The sequence below is a fragment of the Anser brachyrhynchus genome (assembly GCF_964034855.1).
Source record: "Anser brachyrhynchus genome assembly, chromosome: Z".
Taxonomy (NCBI): Eukaryota; Metazoa; Chordata; class Aves; order Anseriformes; family Anatidae; genus Anser; species Anser brachyrhynchus.
The window spans coordinates 65,793,097-65,817,054 of NC_137697.1; positions in this window are offsets into that span (position 1 = coordinate 65,793,097).

The following is a 23,958-nucleotide window of genomic DNA, read 5'->3' on the forward strand; positions in this document are numbered from 1 at the left end:
GCCCTCTAATCATTTTTGTGGTCCTCCTCTGGACCTGGTTTAACAGGTCCATATCTTTCTTGTGCTGGGGGCCCCAGAGCTGAACATAGTACTCCAAATGAAGGTATAATGATAGCAGAGTACAGGGAGAGAGTCACTTACCTCAAGCTTCTGGCCACACTTCTTTTGATGAAGCCCAGAACATTATTGGCTTTCTAGGCTGAAAGTGCACACTGCTGACTTGTGTTCAATTTTTCATCCACCAGTACTCCCAGGTTCTTTTCTGCAAGGCTACTCTCAATCCATTCATCATCCATTCAGTATGGATGTTTGGGATTGCCCTGGGCCAGCACCTTGCACTTGGCCTTGTTGAACTTCACAAGGTTCACATGGGCCCACCTCTCAAGTCTGTCCATATATCTCTGGATGGCATTCTATCCTTCTAGTGTTATCAACTGCACCACTTGTCTTGCTGTCATTCACAAACTTGCTGATGCTGCACTTGATCCCACTGTCTATCATTAACAAAGATCTCTCTTGTCCAATGCCTTGTCTTCAGCTGTGAGGGGACACTCCAAGATCAGGCTTGTAGCAAAGTTCAATCCTCATTCCCTTAGTATGCTGATGAAGATGATCAAAGGGCTGGAGCACCTCTCCTATGAAGACAGGTCGAGGGAGCTTGGGTTGTTCAGCCTGGAGAAGAGAAGATTTTGCGGAAACCTTGTAGTGGTCTTTCAGTAGCTAAAGGGGGCCTAGGAAAGCAGGACAGGAAATCACAAAATCTGTGTCATTGTCCATAGGATGCTTGCTTATATGTATGAGCTACTTTTTAGAATCATCTTCTTCATTCAGACAGAAATATGTGCTTCTTTTGTGGTATCTTGATGATTTTCCAGGTTGTGAAATTGATCATTTCTTTTGCAAGATAACTCCATACTAATGTGCTATCCAAATTATACCCAGCTTTAATCAGTATATCAACAAAAGATGCAAATACAATATTAATTCTTACTGGCACAGCAGCATTAAGTAGATGTTACATTTAATATGACAACTGCATAAAGGTTAAAGCTTGTATAATTCCTGGCATTATAGGGAGATACATGAGTATGGCATTTTAAATTATCACACTGGGATCTAAAGTACTTTTTTTATTATGTATTTATCTGTATTTCACTTGTCTCTGAGTCATAGATAGGAACAGCTACTTCAGCTAAGAGCAGATTTCTGTGATATATCTGTATCAATTTGCCCCCTGGGGTACAACATGTTTTAATCTCTCTATGGGTCCCCCTCCTGAACTAAAGCCCTAAAGGGAAATTGGAATAAGAGGTGCAAGATCAGAAACATTCCTGAATGTAAATGATATGTTTTTGTGAACTCTTAATCTATTCTCAGACATTGCTCTCTTTTGCTTAAAAAGATTGGCTGGGAAGAAATACTGAACAATCCTTTGCTGAAGTTGCCTTTCTCACAGTAAGGCGGTAGTGAGGATGCAATTCTGGTCTCACTTTGAGCATTGTTAGTCAGCTGCTTTGCTCAAACAACCTTGAATGAGGACATCTGTGATTTCTTTTACAGGATAAACTGGTCTATTTATTAATTTACATTCCTTTTTACAAATTGTGGCAATGTTAGTGTTTTTTATTAGATTTCTTTCTTGTTACCACACATAAGACAAGCCAGTTACTGTTATTTTATTAATGTTTTATTAACGTTTGGCTGTATAAGCTGTATTGACTGTCTTGCTTAAGTAGGCTCAAAAATATGTCTATGTACAAGTGGATGGAAAGAGAGAAAGAAAAAAAAAAAAGAACCAAGGAAAATATCCTTTGCAATTATTTTCATATTTTTCCTAGCTACCTTTCTACTAAAACTATACAACTATATTCATTCTACAATGAATGTTGAATATATATGACTCAGAAGTTCAGAAGCAAAATTTTTGTTGTTAACTACCTGTATAAGTTTTTGTGTAGATGTTAATATATCAGTGAAATGTCGTGAGCACATCTATTTTTTAATTCCCATGTAATTATAGTTCATAATTCTTTATAAACAAAGTCTATGAAAGCAGATGTGCAGCTCATTTGTAGGACGGTTTTTGGTCCACAAGCTCTTCAACACACAATAACTCGATAGGTAGGTATCTTAGAATGTGAAACTGAGCAGTGTCCTTATGACTATTTGTTTCTCTCCAGAAAAGGATGGATTTGGAGAGTACCTTGAGGAGGCAGAGCATTGAAGTCCCATCAGAGAACAGGCCTACACTATACTGAGCTGGTGGAGAGGAACACTTACCACGTGGACCCTTTGAGGTCCATTATTCTTATCTGGTCACATGGTTAAAAGCTGTAACAACATTTGTAACAACCTCTAACCATTTTTCTTGGGCTTACCTCATTATTTATGACAGCACAGACCCTCAACTGAATCCTTACAAGATGAATTCCTGCTGAATTAATCTGTGTGTTCTGGAGTGTGAAGCAACATTTCCTTTCATACTGCTACATATCCCCCTCACAGGCCAAACGCATGAACTGTAAGGGATGCATCACTCTCTTCAAAATGAAGCAAAACATGAAATTAAATGTGTCCTTCCAGCCTACTTTACTTCCTTTGCCCTCTGGGTTTACTTTAGCTCCTGCACCACAAGGCCAGATGGCCTTCATTAACACAAAGTAATTATATGATCCCTGTTTTGGTTAGTTTGAAGAGTTGTGTATCTTTGTCTGAGGATGTAAGATGGTTACTGTTTGCTTACAAAGTTTCTTTTCAAGAATTTTAATGAAGGAGTATCCTGCATATACAGACAGCAACATGCTACTTGCACTTACAAGAGTTTCACATTCACCTAAGTCAGCAAACCTGCTTGGATTTAGTTTGTTTTTCCATTGTAACCGCCATTTAGAGAACTTTTCTATTTCACTGTTATTGAGAAACAAAACCTGTAAGAGTCAGATATATACCCTTCTCTTCCTGTGATGCTGTAATCTTTCAGCTTAAATAGCTTTGCTCCTCATCCTGCCTTATATATATGTATGTATATGACAACAAATTTGCATAACGTGTTTAGCTTCTGGTGTTATTTGCTTGTTTGTTTTGGGTAATTTTACAATTATATGCCCCAGTACTAAGGCTATAAAAATTCAGTTGCTTCAGTAATATTTGGAAACTGGTTTTCATTAATGTAACTTCAGCTTTAATACTGGAAAGGTTATCTCATTGAAAGTAATGTTATCTTCTGACAGTTAACAATTGTCTATCAACTGTAACAGTAGCTATGCTCTGTTATGCTCATACCATGAATTAGAAATCATTGCCATTAATGAACTTTTAATTAGAGTACCTTCTCAGACTAGACAAGGTATTAAGTCTGAATCATGACAAATGTTTTCTGTAAGTATTCATTATGCAAAAGAGTACATTTTTCACAGTTTAGACTGTTTCATGCTTTGACATGACAGGCAAAACAGGTCATTCATTCTATGCTGTGCTGGTGAGGATGAATGGAGACAAATGCACGATTTCATAGCAGCAGTACAGAAAACCTACAAAGATCTTTTACAAATTCCTCAGCAACAGTTGAAAAAATAAAATTTCTTCTACTGGGAAGTGAATGATTGGAGTCATTCAGGACATTACTTCAAAATCCTCTTTTCAACATTTTAAAATAGACCTTACATAGGAAAATAAATGAATAAATAAAAGATTTATCCTTGGGTGTAAGTATTATTTTTTTTTTTTTCAGTTGACATACTTTGCGTATTATTACTGAACAATGGGAATCATATCAATCTCCCTGTGAAACACAATGATCCAGCAGCAGTAAAAGCTGTCAGTGATGTGAAGGAGGTACAGCCTAGTAGTGGTGTGCTAGTCTGCCACAACAGTGCTAGTTTGAATTTGTTGAGAGGAAGAAGAAAACTACAATCAGTATGTTTCTTTTTTATCACGGGCTGTTGTGGTTTAACCCGGCTGGCAGCTAAACACCACACAGCCGTTCGCTCACCCTCCCCCCTCCCTCTCCGGGATGGGGGAGAGAAACGGGAAAGTGAAGCCGGTGAGTTGAGATAAAGACAGTTTATTAAGACAGGAATATAATAATAACAATAATAATAATAATAGTGATAATGATAATAGTATTAATAATAATAATGTGTAAGAAAACAAGTGATGCACAATGCAATTGCTCACCACCCGCTGACCGATGCCCAGCCTATTCCCGAGCAGCCGGCCCCCCACCCCGGCCAGCCACCCCTATATATTGTTTAGCATGACGTCAGATGGTATGGAATATCCCTTTGGCCAGTTTGGGTCAGCTGTCCTGGGTCTGTCCCCTTCCCAGCTCCTGCTGCACCCCCAGCCTGCTCACTGGCAGGACAGAGCGAGAAGCCGAAAAGTCCTTGGCGTGGTGTAAACACTGCTCTGCAACAATTAAAACATCAGCATGTTATCAGCGCTCTTCTCATCCTAATCCAAAACATAGCACCCTACCAGCTACTATGAGGGAAAATTAACTCTGTCCTAACTGGAACCAGGACACAGACAAACCTGTAGCTGAAGAAAAGGGGAAGCATATGTGAACGTGAGGATATGGTATAGAAATGTTTTTAAAAATGTGGAATAAGAGATGGGCATTAATGGGAATTAATTAAAAAAGAAATTGAGTTGTCAATACTCATACACAGAAAAATGTACATACAAATTTCTATGTATATAGCTCCAAAACTTCAGCAGTCCTTCTTGAGAGTCATGGTTAAAATAATAAAAATCAACAAAACAGTGAAAGATAAAGGCATCTCTGAAAAAAAAAAAAAAAAAAAAAAAAAAAAGGAACTGGAAAACTGTAGACCTGTCTTCTTAATTGTAGTTCACAGAATTATACTAGAACTTTAGTTATTTTTTGACACTTACAAATAAAAAATAAATAACTACTCAAATGCATCCAAGAAGGGTGGGAAAAGAGGGTGACAGGTAACATGGTGCTGCAAAGAACATGTTATCTGAGATGAGTCCGATTTCTTTCTGTGACAAGGTAACATGCTTTGTGGATAGGAGAGAAGCAGTAGATGTCATATCTTGACTTGTGTCAGGATTTCAGCAGTTTCAAACTTTACATTCTGACAGATGACCTTGGAAAGCCCAGTGCAGAATACATTATGTATAACACTGACTACAAAACCTGTTTGCAGAGATTAATTATCAGTGGTTCATAATCAAAATGGAAGTGTAGTGAGTACTGATATTCAATATTTTTCATTAGTACTCTGAAAGATGGAATGCAGACTGTTTATTAAATTCACAGATGAAGCTGTATTGGAAGAGTTTACAAGTCCAGGCAATGTTTCAGGCTCAGGTTTTTATAAAAATTAAGAAGTGTTGGTTACTTAAATGAACACTCAGAAGTAAGTTGGGAAAAAATGTTGTTAATAGTAGTTTTACTGAAGACATCTGAGGGATTTAAACACAACACAACCTCAGCCTGAGCCAGAGGTTATATATTGCTGCAGAGCAGCCAGTCTCATCAGGGATTTTAGGGATGAGTACTGCTTCTAAGACACACCGATATATTCTTTTGCCTTTTACCACTGTTGTGGTGCCTGCTGCATGAAATTTTGGGCACTACAGTTTAAGAAGGATGCTAAATAGTTTCAGGGGATCCAGAGGAAACACTGAAAATTAAACACTGAATTTGCCTAACTTAAGGAAGTTTGGGGATAACAGAACGATTGTTAAATGTACCATAGATGGCTGGAAAAAAAAAAAAAAAGCTGGTTGTAATTTGGGATCGCAGATGTAAAAGTGTAAATTCTTTCCTATTAACTCACAAGGATTATGTAAGAAATAAAGTAATAAACAGCAGTTGCATCTCTATATGGCTTATTTACTTAAAAGGACCAACATTTCTTAAACATGAGCTTTTTGGATCTAAGCATCTTTTTGCTTTTGAAGAGAAAGAGATCTTGTTAAAATAAATATTAAATTATATTTTTATATATAATTCTTTTTAGAGGAAAAGAGAACTAGGAATGATACATTTCTTTTCATTTTAATTAATGAGAGCTTTACTCTGACTTTCACTCTGACTTATTTTTACTTCACTAATAATTATAAGACAGCATTGACCACATTTGACTCCAAAGAAATACAATAAATTTTTACAGACACTTTAAAGTTTTTAATTCTGTGTAACTTTGATTAACAACCATTTTCTATAAGAAAATATATATATATATATTCCATCCATTCTGAATGACAAACATCCTAAAGCTGGTTTTGCCACTGTTTACTTATTAGAGAGAAAAATGTTGTCCATCCCAACAACTGGTTCCAAGTTCCCTCCTGTTTTGTGTGGTCTTGTTTGAGACATATTGTTTTGAGCCTACATATAAAAAAGTGTAAACAATTGATGTGGGAGGACTTCCATGATTTTCCCTCTTTTAGTGTGGAAATTGCAGCTGAACTCATAGATTCCAACCTGCTGTAAGTTTGGTAAGCATCCAGATAAATATTTTTTCTGCAAAAGCTTTCAAAAACTTATCTGTTGAAGTTTCACTTTGATGGTATTTTTCCTATCAGCTATCTACATGATAGCTAGACATGTGATAAGAACATGAGCTTATTATAAATAGATAGATATTCAGATGGACAGACTGTGAAATGAAGCAGTTATTTTGATTTGCGGTTGGTTTTGGACATGGCTTATGTTCCATATACTCATGAAATGAGTCAACAGAGCCATCCTCATTACCACACCAACTACTCTGTTTTGTATACTATTATTATTATTATTATTATTATTACTATTATTATTATTATTACATTGTGATTAGAACTTACTAAAATAATACACAGAAGCTTTTACATTTTTACTGGTCATACTATGTTCTCAGAGGAAACAGGCTGTGGTGTTTCGTTTTTTTTGTTGTTGTTATTTTGTTTTGTCTTGTATTTCTCGTGGAATAATGGATAAAATGACAGAAATAATAATAATTAAATGTATCTATATAAATATATATATTGCTCAAAAGAAACAATCCATTCTGTTACTTTGATACAAGTTGAAATATTAAACTGTTAATAAGAGGACTAGAATTTTTTAGGGTTAGCCTTGAATTTGGAGGGGTGGGGTGGGGAGGGGAGAAGTACCTGGAAAAATTGTATTTTCTTTCAATGTTTAAAAATAAATAAATAAATAAATAAAAAGGAAACAAAGTAAAGTATACACAGTTAAGAAACCATCAATTGTGAAATATTATCTCAAAAAAATCACTGTTTAAAATTATCTCTTTTGCTTCCTGAGCTAAACCATTTCTTTTACTGTTTTATTTCAATTCCAGTTTAAAGCAACTACTTATTTGTCATATTGCACATATAGGACATGGGCAATGAATTTTAGGATGAACAGTAAATATTCTTCTTCATTATGATTAATTATAAGAGACATATGAAAAATTCTATCAAGTGTCAGGCCTGGGTTGAGAAAAGGGTGAATGTTCTATTTCTTGAAACATAATAACTAGTTAAGAATTCACACGGATTGATAAGGAGAAATGAGAATGACTGTTCAACCTTATCCTTATCCAGATTCATTACTGAGGTTTGGAAAACAGAAGTTTCCTGTTATCAGCCTATGAGCACCTTGCCTTGTTTTGTTTGTGGACTTCATTTGGAAATTGCTGTTCAAAGAATAACCTCATTGTTTCTGACATCTTTAATGTTTGTATAAGTGTAATGCAGCGTTAAATTAATATCTTTCTGCAAAACACTATGTTGATCTGCATGACAGTTACTGCGGTCATTTTAAAATTAGTGACTACTCCCACATCTGTGTTTTATATATAAACAAGCAGGTATGTGTTTACATTCGTATAGATCCTCAGTTTCTAGCAGCATTTTACATAAATTCAATGGGTAATTTAAGAAAGGTTTGAAAACCCTGGAAAAGCAATGTCTTCCAGGCTAGAAGAGAAAATCGTGCATGCAGACTCACTGCTATTGAATCTAGGATTAGCAAGAGAAAAACCTGTGAGCATCAAGGAACTCTACTGACTTACCAGTGTTGACAAAATCTGGAAATTAAGTTCTTGTGAGAGAAGAAACAAAGATATCATGGAATCAAAGAATACTGTGGGCTGAAAGGAATTTTTGGAGATCATCTAGTCCATATCTGAAACTGAATTTTTGAACTCTCAAAGTAGATGACTATTTCTTGCTAGCTAAAACCAGCACATACTGGTTGTCAATTTTGGTAAAGCAAAAGCAGCATATCAAGCAAAGCAAACTAAGGAGTTTATTCACTATTTCCCATTGGCTGGCTAGTGTTCAGCCACTTTCAGGAAAGCAGAGTTTATCAGGAATAATGGTTCTTTGGGAAGACAAATGACATTACTCTACTTGTCCATACGCACCCTTCCTCCTTTTCCTCAGCTTCTATTGCTGAGCGTGACACCAAAATGTATAGGATATCCCTTTGGCCAGTTTGGGCCAGCTGTCCTGGTTGTGTCCCTCCCAGCTCTATTTTTAAGTCTTATGTGTTCAAGTAGACTTTCTACATTTGACTTTTAAAATTATTATTTATTTTTTTTTACATTTGACTTTTTTACAGAAAATATATTCCTAGTAACCACAAATTGTGTATAATTTATCTCTTCAGGAGGGTCTAAATTTGGTTGCATATAGTACTTTATGTCTTCCTAGAAGAACTAAGAAAAAAAAAAAGTTAAGCTTTTTTTAGTATTTCTTGATATTATGTGTTGTTTGGTATTAAAAGCAGAATTTAGAATGCATAATTCTTAAAGCATGACCAAGAGGGGCATAAAAGAGCTCTAGCAATACTAAGAAAATTAGTTTGAATTACCCTGAGACTGAAACTAAGTGCAAATTTATTATGAAGCTCTCATGAAGTATCACATTGCTGTGGGGTATATGTTAATCTGCAACTTGTAAGGTTTAGGCTTTTTTCAAGGTTTCTTAATCAAAACAAAAACATACTGATTTCACAGTCTTTCACTCAGGTCACTAAGAATTGAGTACAGTTTTAGTACAGTATATAATGTGTTTAAGATCAGCCCGCAGGAAATTTTAGGTGGATTCAAAGGGACCTTTGAACACAGGTGTAGCAAATTACAATATCTATTTCATGTATTTCAGCATATCCTGTTTGTATGCTTGTCTATGTATGCATATGTTTTAAAATGAGAGGGTTAGGTATACATTTTTTTGATGTGATGATATTTTACACTCATTTAATCTTCTTTTACTACCTTCTTAGCTGCTTCTTGAAAATGGCTAACTGTGTATCATGAAAACCTTGATGATTTTTTTTTTCAGTGTAAATTATTTGAAACCTGTTCCTGTAGTTAACACAGCTGAAGTCAGAAAAGGAAGTCAGAAAACTGTGGAGGAGAAATGATGACTCTTGAAAGAAAATCCTTCTTAAGGAGATATGTGTAATATAATGAAACTTACAGATTTCTGCTACAGCACAACTTGGAAAAGAATGAAAATGTAGAAGGCTATGATTTGAAGTTGAACCAAGGCAGAACTGATAATAAATATCACAGTCCATCTTTTATAAAAATCAGTGTACCATCCTTAATGCTAAATGTTAACATTCCTTGCTAGACTAATGTTGTCATATCTTAAAGTACATTAATACAATAGTTCTTGACTGAATAATGCAGTGTGCAATCCTGCAGACATACTTTAATGACAGCCTTAGTTTCATGAATACTTCCACCATGTTACAGCTACTAAAAAATCCCTGATGAAAATTGTATTTTTGTGTGAATAATGGTCAGTGTTTCAGGAAGATGCAGCAGGAGAAAATTCACAGTCCAGACTCTGTGTTTGCCAAAAGATATTATTTATAATGGAAAAATATTACAGAAGGAAGCAAATACTTTTTTTTTTTTTTTAGTAAATAATATTTAGAAATCTTTTACCTTGATAAAATTGTTCTGGGAGATGTGGGCATGTGGAATTAATTAAAAAGAATGTGTTACATCAATCTGTCCATGGTAGAGTGTATAAAATTTCCCTCTGCCTGAAACATCTGCTTATTTTTTTTGATTGTGTGAACACAAGGTTTTTCAGCTGATTTTCATTATATATGCATTTGATAAATATATTAGATATTTCCAGGCTCAGAAAATCAGCATGTGTAGAATCTACCATACTCTGTAAAGGGACAATCATCTTGTTTATCTAGACTATTTTTCAGCAGTCACAGGAAAAAAAAAATGCTTTTGCTTGTTTGCTTGCTGTTATTGCTGCCTTTTATGTTCTGTGGTCATCTGAACACCTGCAAAGAAGGAGTAAGATGTTACTGAGATTGAAGATATTCTTCTTTGCTCTTGCTCTGCATAAGCATCATCAAGCAGGTAGTTACCTGATCAAGGTTTCAAATGTCACTGTTAACAGTAGGGAATGTGTCACTGATGACTACTATGATGATACAGCAACTACATTTTTCAGGATAAGTGCTTTGGTCCATAAAGATGATGGAATCTAAGCTGTGTGTCTTGGGATGACATAGCTATGTCTGTCAATTATATGTATGACTTTTCTTTCCACCATACAGCCAGTTTTGCATTGCTTTGATGATTCATTCTGTCTTAACAGCTTTCTGATAAGGAAATTAGATTACATCGTGTAAACTGAGTCTCTCACACATAGTCTATATAGAAAAACAGACAAACAAAAACCACCACCACCACCAAAAACATAAAAGACCCATACAAGGGTAAGCAGATAAGTTAGAGGTCTGCTTTGGTGTCCAGTCAGATGATTTAGGGAGAATATTTGTTGTATTGTGGATCACTAAGATTACTGAGCCAGCACCCACCTCAGTTCATTTATCCATGTGCTATATACACAGGCAGACAACCTGTCTATGTTGAATAGGGTCCTGGTAGGGTTGATATACCATGAGACTGATGTGTCCATAGACATTCCGATTCCCAATCAACTGTTTTATTTCATATCCTTCCCCACTGGGTGATGAGGTCAGTGCCCTTCAGAAAGGTGTTAAAGATACTATATGATAATAACCAGAATGGTGGGCTGCAGGCAAATAAATCATAACTCAGCTTGCAGAAAACAAGGGGCCATGTAATGAGCCTTTTGTCAGAATTTTAGCTTTTGGGCAGGAAGGTGCACAGAGGCTATGATTTGCATGCTGCACTAACAACTCTATCCAAGCATTTGGCAGGGAGAGCTTATTAATAGCAGCATGATAATTAAAGTAGTCTACAGAAAAACCTTACCTTTTGTGGAATCCCATAAAGTTTTCTTAATTGATGAATAAAAAAAGAAAATAGACTAAAAACTAAGGTACATGTCTGCTGTATTGGGACTTATTATAATTCCTTCACAGATTGTCGCAGATTATACTTTTGCAAAGGATGTGAATGATCTCTCAAGAAACTGATGACATTTCAGTAAATTTTGCAATTTAAAAAGGAAGAAAATGTTTGGAAATAATGTAGATGCAAACTGTTACTCCTCTTCATTTGATTGTTGATGTACGAAGAAGACATTAATGTTCAAAGTGATTAGATATGACTAATATAAAATCTTAAAATGGATATCCTTAACCATTCAAAGGAAAAAAAAAAAAAAAAAGATCAACAAGTCAAGCTACAACAAAAGAAAATATGTAAAAGACAAATACAGTTGTAAATACAAAGTTTCAGGGTGCATTTTTCTCTAATTCCGAAAATTTTGTAGTTTTACTAATATATTTGTACAAATCTATTTTTCTATTATTAGTTTTATTGTACTTTGAATTTTTAATTTTTCTGAAGAAATATAGAAAACATTCTGTTTTTTTATGTCTGTTGTAGAAGTAACCAGAATACGATTTAGATCAAGTCAGAACAAAAGTAGTCTATTACTGTAGCTATAGGGAGAAGCACAGAGCAGCAGCAGCATACAGCCTCTGGCCATGTGAGCCCTGCCCAAATGGGACAGTTTCAGGCTTTATAAACCTTCAGGCTATTCAACCGTTTCTTTACCAAATCATCTCAGATAAACAGAATATGGTAAACAGTGAAATCCCTCAGATAAGGATAGTCTAGACAGGACATCCTTTTACAAATAACCCACTCATTTGTTAATTAAATTGTGCTGTTTGCAAATGTTTCTCAACTGGTGAGGCCAGTTAAGTAATGGACTATGCAGCCTAGGAGGTGTTCACTCTTTTGCTTCCACATGTCATTTTGTAGAACCCTCAATGCATTTAAAATATTCCTTTAAAATTAATTAAACTTACTAAATCACAGTACTCTGTTCTGCAACAGGCTTTAGAAGAGGAAGAAAATAGCAGGACAGATAGATGTTAATGAATTATTTGAACCTGTATCCTAAATATACATTAAACTATCATGTATGCATATAATTTGTATGCTTCCTAGAGCTTATTTGTTTATGTGCTGGCATGGTCATCAGTCAATACAAAACATCAAAAGAATATTAGCTTACTATTTTCAGTTTTATCACCTACTACCGTGTTTCAGTAGATGAATTGCAAGAACTGCCGATACAAAGAAGTCAGGAGTTGCAAACAGTTACCACCATTTTATACAGATCTCTAAAGAAAATCGTATCAACTATCATTCTAATATTTGTAGATTTTTTCCTTACTTGGCTATCTGCTGCATGTTTTGTTTGATTGGTTTTCCTTTTTCTCTTGCCCCTTCCATCTGTATGGATGGTTCTGAACCTTAATCAGGCTTTTCTGGAGCCAAGGGCTAATGAGTTGGATTATTCATAGGGGAAATATTATATATATATATATAATGTTTGTCTCTTCTCCATTCACTGAACTCATGCTTTTCTTTGTATTACATATGCTGACCAAAACTACCAAGTGGATACTCTTCTGGGAACTCATATATACTTATTTATTACATTTAGAAAGTCAGTTGGAAACACTCAACTTCATATAACATCTCTGTATTAAAGAACTTGAACTGAACTTCTGTCTGGACTGTATCTTTTGTATCTGACTTGCACATGTCATTGAGAGCAGAAGTGAAAAAGTAAAAAGTGAGAGGCAAACCTTACATACTATCCAACTACAAAGACTAAAGAGAAGTGTCAGAGTCTGTATGCATTGTTATTCCCAGGTGTCTTTCAGTATTGCTTTACAGAAATTTTGTTTCTCTGGATAGTTTTCAGCTAAGCCACTTAACTGCTGCTGGAAATCACAGTGATACTCTGCCTTTGTTCTCATGAATACATATAATAGTAGTTAAATTAGGTTTTGAAGACAAAATACTAACATGACAAAAACATTGATTTTAACAGTGGGTCTATATAAAAGCCACCTCAAATCTGAGTCAGCTGCTGTGGGCTTAGGATCAGGTTTGCAGCCTAGCAGATAAATAATAATGTGAAAATGCTTACGATGAAACTGATAATTGATTACTACAGCCATAAAAAGTTAGAAGCCCTATTCTAATATACTCAAATCAACATAATAATACCTATGGGGATAACTGACCACACATTAACAGATAATTATGGTCCTTTAAAGTCTTTGATGGAGATGTACATTAAGCTCCTTCTCATTTATTTGGCTTCATGCATTTTCTTTCTGTATTTATCTCCTGTTATTTTTACATGCATATTTAGCACATTTTGAAGAGGAACAAACAGTATTTTTCATACTCTGGTTATAATGATAAGGAGATCAAACAAAAACTGTAAAAAGATTAAGAAGACAGGGATCACATAATGTCTTCTGAGTGAATGAGAAGTGGTTTTTGTTTTCTAATCTTGGGGTTTCATGTTCTACTTGCTGAAACACCTACTTTATATCACAGTGGTACCTTTAGTGATAAAGCATAAAGAAATTCATTTGAGAAACTTGATGATCATCCAAATTCTAAATTCTATTTAAATCAAGAAGCTCTTTCAAATCCATTAATCACTACAATGTTATTTTACCATCACTGTAAAGAATTTTAAAGTTTAGAAACATTTTAATCCTTAAAGATGACCTTAAAGGAATCTTGTCAACTACTTTCATACCTGCTGTCTTTAATTGTATTGAAACTCTGGGCTGATACTGTTCATGTGATTGAAGTGATTGTATGGTTCAGGATCAGGTGACTATAGGGTGATGAGAGATAACATCTTCTTGTTTGAACTTTGCCCTTCATTGAATAATTAATCTATTCTTTAACATATACAGGTAAATATATATATATATATATATGTCTCTGAGAGCTGTTATGTTTTACCTGGAAAGGAGAAATGGGTTTTTCTTTTCCCCTTAACAATCAGTCTATAGCTTTGTTTTTCAAAGCTCATCATTAATGGTCTTTCAGGTATGTTACTTGGAGAAATCATATGGTTTTTTTTGTTCGTTTCTCCTTTTTCAGGATAGCTAGAGAGGGCATGTAGGTACACAAAACAAACAAACAAACAAAACTACTATTTCTGAAAGACTCAAATCTTATGATTCTCTATAATTTAACATAGTTCACTAAGTGTCTCTAATGAGATTGCTTTTGAATGATAGAAGAACTAAAGCTTTATTTTGAAATCACTTATGCTTAAATCATTGTGCTGAGAGAAAGCAGACTGAAGTTGCTGTCTGAAAAGGCCAGACACCAGCAGGGGAGAGCGGGGAAAAAAAAAAAAAAAGTGTAACTATACAATTAATCTTCAGACTAAAAGATTTTTGCAGTGAAGTCCTTTGCCCACATATAAACTTTCTCAATTGCAGCTGTCCCTTTTCCATAGGGAGGGAAAAAAAAAAAAAAAACGTTGGTTTGTTTGTTTGCTTTTAAAGGGATTTCTAGAGGTCTTTCAGCCCAGCCCCTATTCTATGTTACAATTGCCAATGTTGTATTGTCAGCCATGAGTTTGTACAGCTGAGACTTGGAAATTTTGCAGGTGTGCCACAGCCTCTTTGGAAATCTCATTGCACTGCACTATCTTCATAAGTAAAACATTCTTTTTCTAATATTCAACCAAAATTCCCAAGATAAAACTTTTTCCTGTTGCTTCATGTTATATTTGCTGTTATTGGCTGGAATATTTTTTCATCTTAGTAACTGTTTTAAAGAAACAGGTGGGGAGCCAAGGACTATGGAGATGAAACTGTGCACCAAGCTGTGTTGCAAATAATCGCTAACTTGGGACTGAATGAGTCTGAGGACAATACCCTAAACAGAATATGAGAAAGGGAATTTCTCCCATTGCCTGGGTATTTGAGAGGGAAAGCCTTTACAGGGTGAGTTAATCTTACTAATACCTTGAAAAAAAATGGCAAGTATTGTTTGTGGAAGTGTCTTACAATCCTGCTAAATGCCCTACAGGACAATACAAGATGTTCTAAATATGCTTAAAAAAGGTGACACTTGCAGTCAAGTTTTTTTTTTTTGTTTGTTTGTTATTTTTCCCCCATGGTATCTTACAATATATGACAACTTTGACCAAAATAAATGATGACAGGCTCTGAACCTTTACATCTATTGCCCCTGATATTCTAAAATGCTATATGTTCACAAAACTTTTGGGAAAATTGAATTTCCTGTTCAAATGCAACTGCAGCATCTACCACTGGTCATCTGTGTCAATTACTTTAAGGACAGTTAAGAAAGTTGAGCTAATCAAGTCAGTAACGACATCAAGGAATGATTATATGACTTTAACTAGCTATGTGAACAAGTATCTTGGTAAATAAAGATACAGTTCTTGATAGAGGGAGGGGACAATTTCTTATCTCTAGTTATGAAACTCATGGACTTGCACTGCACAATTACATGTTAAAACAGAATCCGTCTACCTTAGTCCATCTGTTAATAGAATTCACTTTTCAAGATTCATTCAAGGGGAGCTCAAAATCTTCAGTAAAGGTTGATACACCAGCTACTATGTGTTACAGGAACGGAAATACTGTGTTCAGGCAATATATGTTTTATTTTGTTCTTTTCCTTAAACAACCAGAAAGGTATTCCCATCTTGAGGCATGTGTTTTCAGCTAGGATTCTGTTCTAAACAAAAGCCTAATGCAGAAATTTTAACTGCAAATGACAAACTGATTTCAGGTTCTCTTTCAAATCATTGTGGGGAAAATAAATAAATAAATAAAAATCAACAAATCTTGATATTATTATATTGTGCCACTTTCACTAACCTAGTAACTTCAGCACTAGCTGACTACATAAGGCAGAAAAAGTCAATTTTCCTACTTGGGCTCCCAGGCCCAGTTGTGCAGTTTCAGTTAATGACATTTTTCCTAAGTTCCCCACTAGTGGTTCCTTCACCACTCCATGCCTGGGATCTTCTTTGTTCTGAAGGAAGAATTGTTAGTATCAATAATAAATTATAAACATGGGGTCCAGTATGTTTTAATAGTAAGCTTTTATCGCTACATTATTTTTACTTGAATTAATTTCCCTGACTTGTTTCATCACTCAGTCACACAAATGGAGGTGAAAGAAATTGTATCTTGGAACACAAACAAGCAACTTGGAGGGAAAGAACAAGAGTATCTTATGTTGAATTTTTGGATTTGTGAAACAAGAGTATCTTATGTTGAATTTTTGGATTTGTGAAACTGTGGCTTCAGTTCACTCTATTTTCCTTGTCACAAGTATGTGCCAAAGAGGCACATTTTCAGGAATGTCACAAGACTATAATATGTGTGTTTGTTTTCCCCCACCCACTCAGAAACTAAATCCATAATCATGAATACTTTCTTGGATAATTGTAATTTCTGTGGAGCATTTTGACTCATCTTCTACACAGGAATTACTCTGAGAGTTTATTAATATTCATTTTGCAAAGAAGATTTTTTCTTACGTGTTTTTACATGTACATAGTCATTTCCAAGAAAACAGACAATTTAATCAAAAGATTTTGCTTTTATTATTTATTATTGTGTATTTCTCAAAATATCTTAAAAATACTTAATGTGAAATAAGGTCTGCTATTTCCCTTTCTGACACATATGTGATTTCCCTATTGATGCTTCTCTGATCACTCCATCTTTGTTTCTTGTAGATGTTTAAAAGGAAAATAAATAAATAAATAAATAAATAAATAAATAAATATTTATCTGACATACACACTGTCTTCTGCAAGTCATGAAGATTTTAAAATATAAAGAGTAATTCAAATTTATGTTGTACTTAGACATTACCTGGAAGATAAATGTTAAAGAAACTAAAGAAAAATATATTTAGTCTTTAAATATTCCTAAAGGAAAAAAATCTCTGATTTCTTCTGACTTCAACATATTTTCACAACTTACATTTCTAGCAATATTTCTAGATTTCCAATGTACTCTATCCTGGTGATTCGTTGTCCTCCATATGTGTGTGACTTGAACTTTTGAAGAGTTTGACTGTTTCTCATGGTCAGCATCAATAGGATTGTCCTCTTAGTCTTAACTGGTCATTAATGTTTCCGTCTGATAGCAGTAGACAGAGAAAATTGCATTGGTCAACCCCATGTAAATGTAAGGAGTTATGCTCCAGTATCTCAGTGTACTTTTGCTATTGTAGTCTAACATTTATTTTGGTGACAGAAGCTACTGCTATTAGATGTATGGAGATAACAGCTTTCCTGTTTGGTTTTACAGTTTAGGCAGAAACAGAGGAACACCAAAGATTTCTGTAGAAAAATATTTATGAAGTTTGCAGGAAAGACTTTTCTTCAGGAATATCCAGAGAAGGGAATAATCAGTGAGCTGTGATGTGTTAGGATTACACCCACACCCCAAAAAATAATTAAAATAAAAAAAAAATAATAATAAAAAAATAATAAAAAATAAGAAGGCTAAGACTGTAAATATAAACTATACAGAATGGAATCAAAGGTTCACTTGTTCTGGTTCTGAGAGTAGATGGTAGTGAATATAGAAAGAAAAATTATTAGAGCTGGTGTATGTATAGAACAATTTTGTCATTTACATTCTATACCTCAGTTTTTAGCAATCTACAGCTTAGTGACTCCCTACCTTCAACTTCACCCAGACAATTGTTTATAATGATTCTACCCCTGATGAACATGCCTAATCTCTTTTCTGAAATACATATATATTTTTTTGCTTCCATGCTGTTGTATGACAATTAGTTTTGCAGTGTATTTTTTACATTATGGGAAAACATACCATCTTTTTCTCTGAGAGTTTCACAGGATGCTTCCAATTTCTCTTGTCATCTGATGACAAAGAGTACAAAGGATTTTTCTATCAGGATAGTATTAATCAGCAAAGAGAACACACCTATGAGTTTGTTGTATTATGTGTTCTACTTTCAGAGTGCCTAAAAATAAAGCACACTAACCATTAGGAGTGTAAGGGTAGATTGGCAATACTGATGCAGTTTCTCATGGCACAGTTTTTTGTAATCACTAAACCACTATAACACATTCTATGCTCTAAGAATTTACATGCCCTATGAAGGCTGCCAAAAAACTACCAGTCGTTTTAAGGCTAAAAGTGTGAGGAGGAAAATATTTCTCTGTGTAGTCTAGCACTTTGATTTCTTTTAACTCTTTTAATGTGTAAAGACTCTCAAAAATATCTTGAAGCACAATCATATGACTGTTTCAGCTGAAGAAAAGTAGAATAAGTTATTGATTGTGTGGTCAAGGAGAGGTGATCTTTTCTCATCCTTATACATAGCCACTAAATAAGCCGAACTCTTTTTTGATGGCTGCTACGGTTCTGCCAGCAGAACCAATACTGCTTCTTCAGCTACTCTGAGAAGACCCAGTGATTTCACTACAGAACAAGATCTTCTGATGAACTACAGACCAGTGAGCCTCACCTCTGTGCCTGGCAAGATCATGGAAAAGATCCTCCTGGAAGCAAGGTAAAGGCACATACAAGACAAAGAAGTGATCCAAGACAGCCAGCATGGTTTCACCGAGGGCAAATTGTGCCTGATCAATCTGGTGGCCTTCTACAATAGAATGACTGCATCAGTTGACAAGGGAAGACCAACTGATATCATCTACCTGGACCTCTGTAAGGCCTTTGACATGGTCCCACATGATATCCGGTGGTCTCCAAATTAGTGAGATGGATTTGATGGGTGGACTATGCAGTAGATAATGAGTTGACTTGAAGGTCACACCCGGAGAGTGGTGGTCAATGGTTCTATGTCCAGGTAGAGACCAGTGACGAGTGGTGTCCCTCAGGGGTCTATTCTGGGACTGGTACTTTTAAATATCTTTATCAGTGACATAGACAGTGAGATCGAGTGCACTCCCAGCAAGTTTGCAGATGACACCAAGCTGAGTGGTTCAGAAGGAAGCGATGCCATCCAAAGGGACCTGGACAAGTTCAAGACATTGGACAACCTGAACTTAATGAAATTCATCAGGTCTAAGTACAAGGTACTGCACCTGCATTGGGGAAACCCCAGACAGGAGTACAGAGGGGTGAAGCCCTGCAGAGAAGGACTTAGGGGTTCTAGTGGACAAACAGCTTACGTGAGCCAGCAGTGCATGCTTGCAGTCCAGAGTGTATCCAACTTTATTCTGGGCTGTATCAACAGAAAAGTGGCCAGCAGGTTAAGGGAGGAGATTGTCCCACTCCACTCTGCCCTCATGAGGCCCTACTTGGAGTACTGCGTCCAGGTCTGGGGCTGCCAGCACAAGAAGGATGTTGATCTGTTAGAGCAGGTTCAGAAGAGACGGGCCACAGAGATGCTCAGAGGGCTGGAGCACCTCTCCTATGAAGAAAGGCTGAGAGAGCTGGGGCTGATCAGCCTGGAGAAGGCTTCAGGGTGACCTCGCTGTGGATTATCAGTACTTAAAGCGGTCTCTAAAGATGGAGAGCAACGTTTTGCTCAGTCACATAATGATAGGACAAGAGGGAATGGTTTTAAACTAAAAGAGGAGAGATTTAGATTAGAGTTTAGAAGGAAATTCTTCACTCAGAGCATGGTGAGGTACTGAAGCAGGTTGTCCAGAGTTTGTGGATGCCCCATTCCTGGAGGTGTTCAAGACCAGGTTAGACGAGGCCCCAGGCAACCTGATTTAGTGGGTAGCATCCCTGCCTGTGCCAGGGCTGTTGGAACTGTATGAACTTTAATGTCCCTTCCAACCTGAGCCATTCTATGTTTCTATGATGTCTAATATGTTGTCAGCTGAGAGTGATGTTTGGTTTTATTTCATACAGGCATGCGACATCTGTCTGCTTTTTAGCAGATGCTACAATCAACAACAACACATTTGTCTTCACAACAAGAGCCTAGGATTTCGTTAAAATTACTCATGCATCTTCCAAACTAAGCAGTTGTACTTGAAATATAAAAATCAGATGCTGGAAAAATCAGATATGGAAAAAATGTTTAGCGTGACTAGATATATACATTTTGTTGTGATTCATGACAAAACAACGCCAAGCTTTTTCCTTATTTCTGCATAGAACACCTTCTAACTTGTAGAAGTAATTTCAGTTCACATCCATTGAAGGCTACCTGTCTCTTTACTCAATAAATGGCATTGTCAGGCATTGTAGCAAATAAACTGGCACTGAATAATGGCCAAATTGTTATTAGGTAGAGCAAACACTGACTCAGATGTCTTTTTTTATTTTCCTTTTTCCATCTATTCAGACATTTCATTTCATAGGGTGTGACAAAGAAATTGCCAGGTCTATCTATGAAATTATGTAGAGAAAATGGTAGAGTTTTGAACCATTTTAAAGTGATATGAACAGTTGCTTTTCTCTACAAAAAATATGTGAATATTTGTTATAAGATTCGTAGGTTTCATCTAAGCATATCTGTGAGTTGCATGAAACACCTTGTTCAAAGTGATTTGCTACTTGTAGATATTGGGAAGGAAAACTTGGTCAAATTAGACTGCTGAAAATTCAACACTTTATGAAACAAATCTATCATGAAATCACTATAAGATGAAGACTGCAGAAAAAAAAGTTATTTTAATTAACATGCAAACTTTACATTTTCCAAAGCTGATTAGAAAAAATCATTAGGAGTTGGCTTGGCAACAACTTTCATACACGAAGTCACGCAATAGTAAATTACCACATAAATCAGGGCTCCATAATTAACATCTTAATAATTTGTCTTTTATTTTTATTATTATTGTTATTGTTATTATTATTTTCATATTCATGTTTTCCTTCATTTTCTTTCTTTGTTTCTTCTTGGATGCTCAGCTCCTTCTGAAGTTGAAGGAATAGGGGACAATTACCTGTAGTCTGTAGTATGTTGTAAAAATATATCTTTTTAATTCTTTGTTATCATTTATACAACCTAGCAATTAAAAAATTATTGCAGCATATTGATGGCAGCTGTCAAAATATAAAGGAAGTAACTTTAAACGATAAATATTTATAAACTGTGCTAACTGACCAAAATGCACATCTGAGGTTTGCTTATGCATTCATGCAGCAGGACCAAGGTTCCATGTCTCAAAAACTTTCTTCTAAACCTTGGCAGTTGGTAACGGAATGTAGGAATCGTTATTAATTCCATCTGTGACTAAGTGGGAAGTGAACATGCTGCTTATTTTCATCTATCTGAACATGACCCATACCTCTTAGCAGGTAGAGAAGAAACCTTAAAAGGTGGGAATTGGACAGCACTGAGTTATTGAGAAATATATAGTGAGTGACAAATTCTTTCTATATTCACTTTTGGTATTTTAAATTTATGCCCAGGTAAATGCAAACTGAATTGGTAGCCAGTGGGGGATGGACAATATTTTTCTCCATGGGAATGGGAACAGCACAAGTTCTAAAGTGTTTCTTGTTTCAAATGTATCTTCTTTTATCACACACGTAATTAGAAACATTAAATCGTTGTTACTTGAAGGAATTTGGTATTAAGAGACTTCGTGTCGAGAGGCTTGTTTTAAGCAAATTTGCATGATTCAAATGTGGAATACACACATGGGTTTCAGTCTGTGTATTGATACTCTTTATCATGTTTCTAGGGTTTGTGTTGTTTGACTACTCACAATTCTTAGAAGAGTTTTACAGTAAATCAAAACCTAAAATCCTCCTCTTTCTTCATTTGCACCTATATTTAATGACATAGTATTGCAATTAGTCAGGTAGTTATAGCTTTCTTATTGCACTAATATTTTCATTGAGCTGATACGCAGAATTTTTCAGGATATAAATTACATCACATATTTCTTAGGTTGGTAATAACATTTAAGATTAAAACTCAAATAATTTAGAAGAATGTTTATTATAGTTATCAGTGCTGTTTGGTAAGATGTTGTGTCTCAGTCAGTTTGGATGGTGAGGCTCATGGTCATAATCTGTTAAAATACCATTGCTCAAGGGTTCTGTTCAACAAGATCTACATATGTATACCATCACAAAACGTAATGTGTGTCTGTCTGAGCCTACTGTACACATTATTATGAGGTCATTATAGACTTAGAGGGTAGATTTTTACCGCAGATAAATGGTTAGTTGCCCAGCAGCATAATCTCAGATTTATTTCAGTATTAAAAAATAACATTTTAAAACAGATTTCTTGGCCATACCCAATTCAAAATTTCTAAATATATATATATATATATATATATATATATATATATATATAATGTTGATAGTCTTAATGAATTACTTCAAACTAGCAAGATATTCAATAGGTAAAAATATTTACTAAAATCACACAGGTGTTACTGCAAAGTCATATTATATTAGATAGTCATGGAAAAGTATCTAAGGGTAGCTGTGCAGATAACTTGCAGAATTTAACTGTGTAAATATGTTTTACAAAAGCAGCAAGTACTGTTCAGAATATCAGTATAAAGTTATTTGTTTAAGAATAAAACTAAAATATCGTTTTAAATATCAAACAGAGTGGTAATGAGTTAGTAGGGAAAGAAACTGAAGGTTAGTGTCTTATAAAAATAATACAGCCATAGTCATGTTCTCTGTGCAAAAATATACATGATAGAAAGTATTTTATTTAGTAGCATAAAGAACTGTCAATGTCTCTTAAAGAATACTATATTATTATTGATCATAATGTAGCCAAAAGAGAATAAAAACGCTTTTTTCCTCATGGTTCATACAATAAATAAATAAATAAACATAAATAAAAATAAAAAAGAAAATAAAAAACATATATCTGCACCAAAACTATAGTCAACGTTCCCCTTTCTAAAGAAAATAATAAAACCCTTAGTTGTCCAGCTCTGGTAGAACACTTCAAAGAGTAGAACAGCAGATTGAATTATATTATTCATCTTTTGGCCTACAAAGAATATCTTTCTCCATAATACTTTATTCCTCCTTTTTAGCACTTTTGTTAACAGAATACCCCCGAACTGCAAAATTAAACACAAAATTCAAGCTCTTTAGGAAAAGAGCAGATAAAGAAGGCCTGAGGTAGAAATAAAATCTTGGAAGCTTTACAGTTAGAGTTTAAAAAACATATATAATTATGTAAAATAAGTGACATTTTTCATGAAAGATTAACCTTTAAATAAGCAAATGATAGTTTTCCTATAGCTATAATACTAGCTATCTTTTTTGTTCTCTTATTTCCCTGCATAAACAGGCTTCTGAGACCAAATATTGTGCCTTATTAATGTTTAGCATTAATCCATTTGAAGTTTCATGGTTATCAGCAACTGATGTGAATAAGCTTCTTTGTAAGCTTCTAACAAACTACAACAGGAATGGATGAGTCATGTAATGACAACTGACAGCAAAAAGACTGCAAATACATCCTGGATACACAAACTGAAAGATCATATTCCTTCTATTTGTAGATTTAGTATCTCACAATGTAACATCACTATTACAGTCCTACTTTAGATATGTAATGTATAACTTCTTAATGTAACATTTAAGATCTGACACTAAGTATTCTATGAAAAGACATAATGTATATATGGAGTTTATAAAAAGGCATACGCAGTCACAGTTCTGCTGAAACACCCATCTGAAAATTTTATCTTGGGCAGAGGAATAGAATCTACCACATCCTTCATGTAATCCAA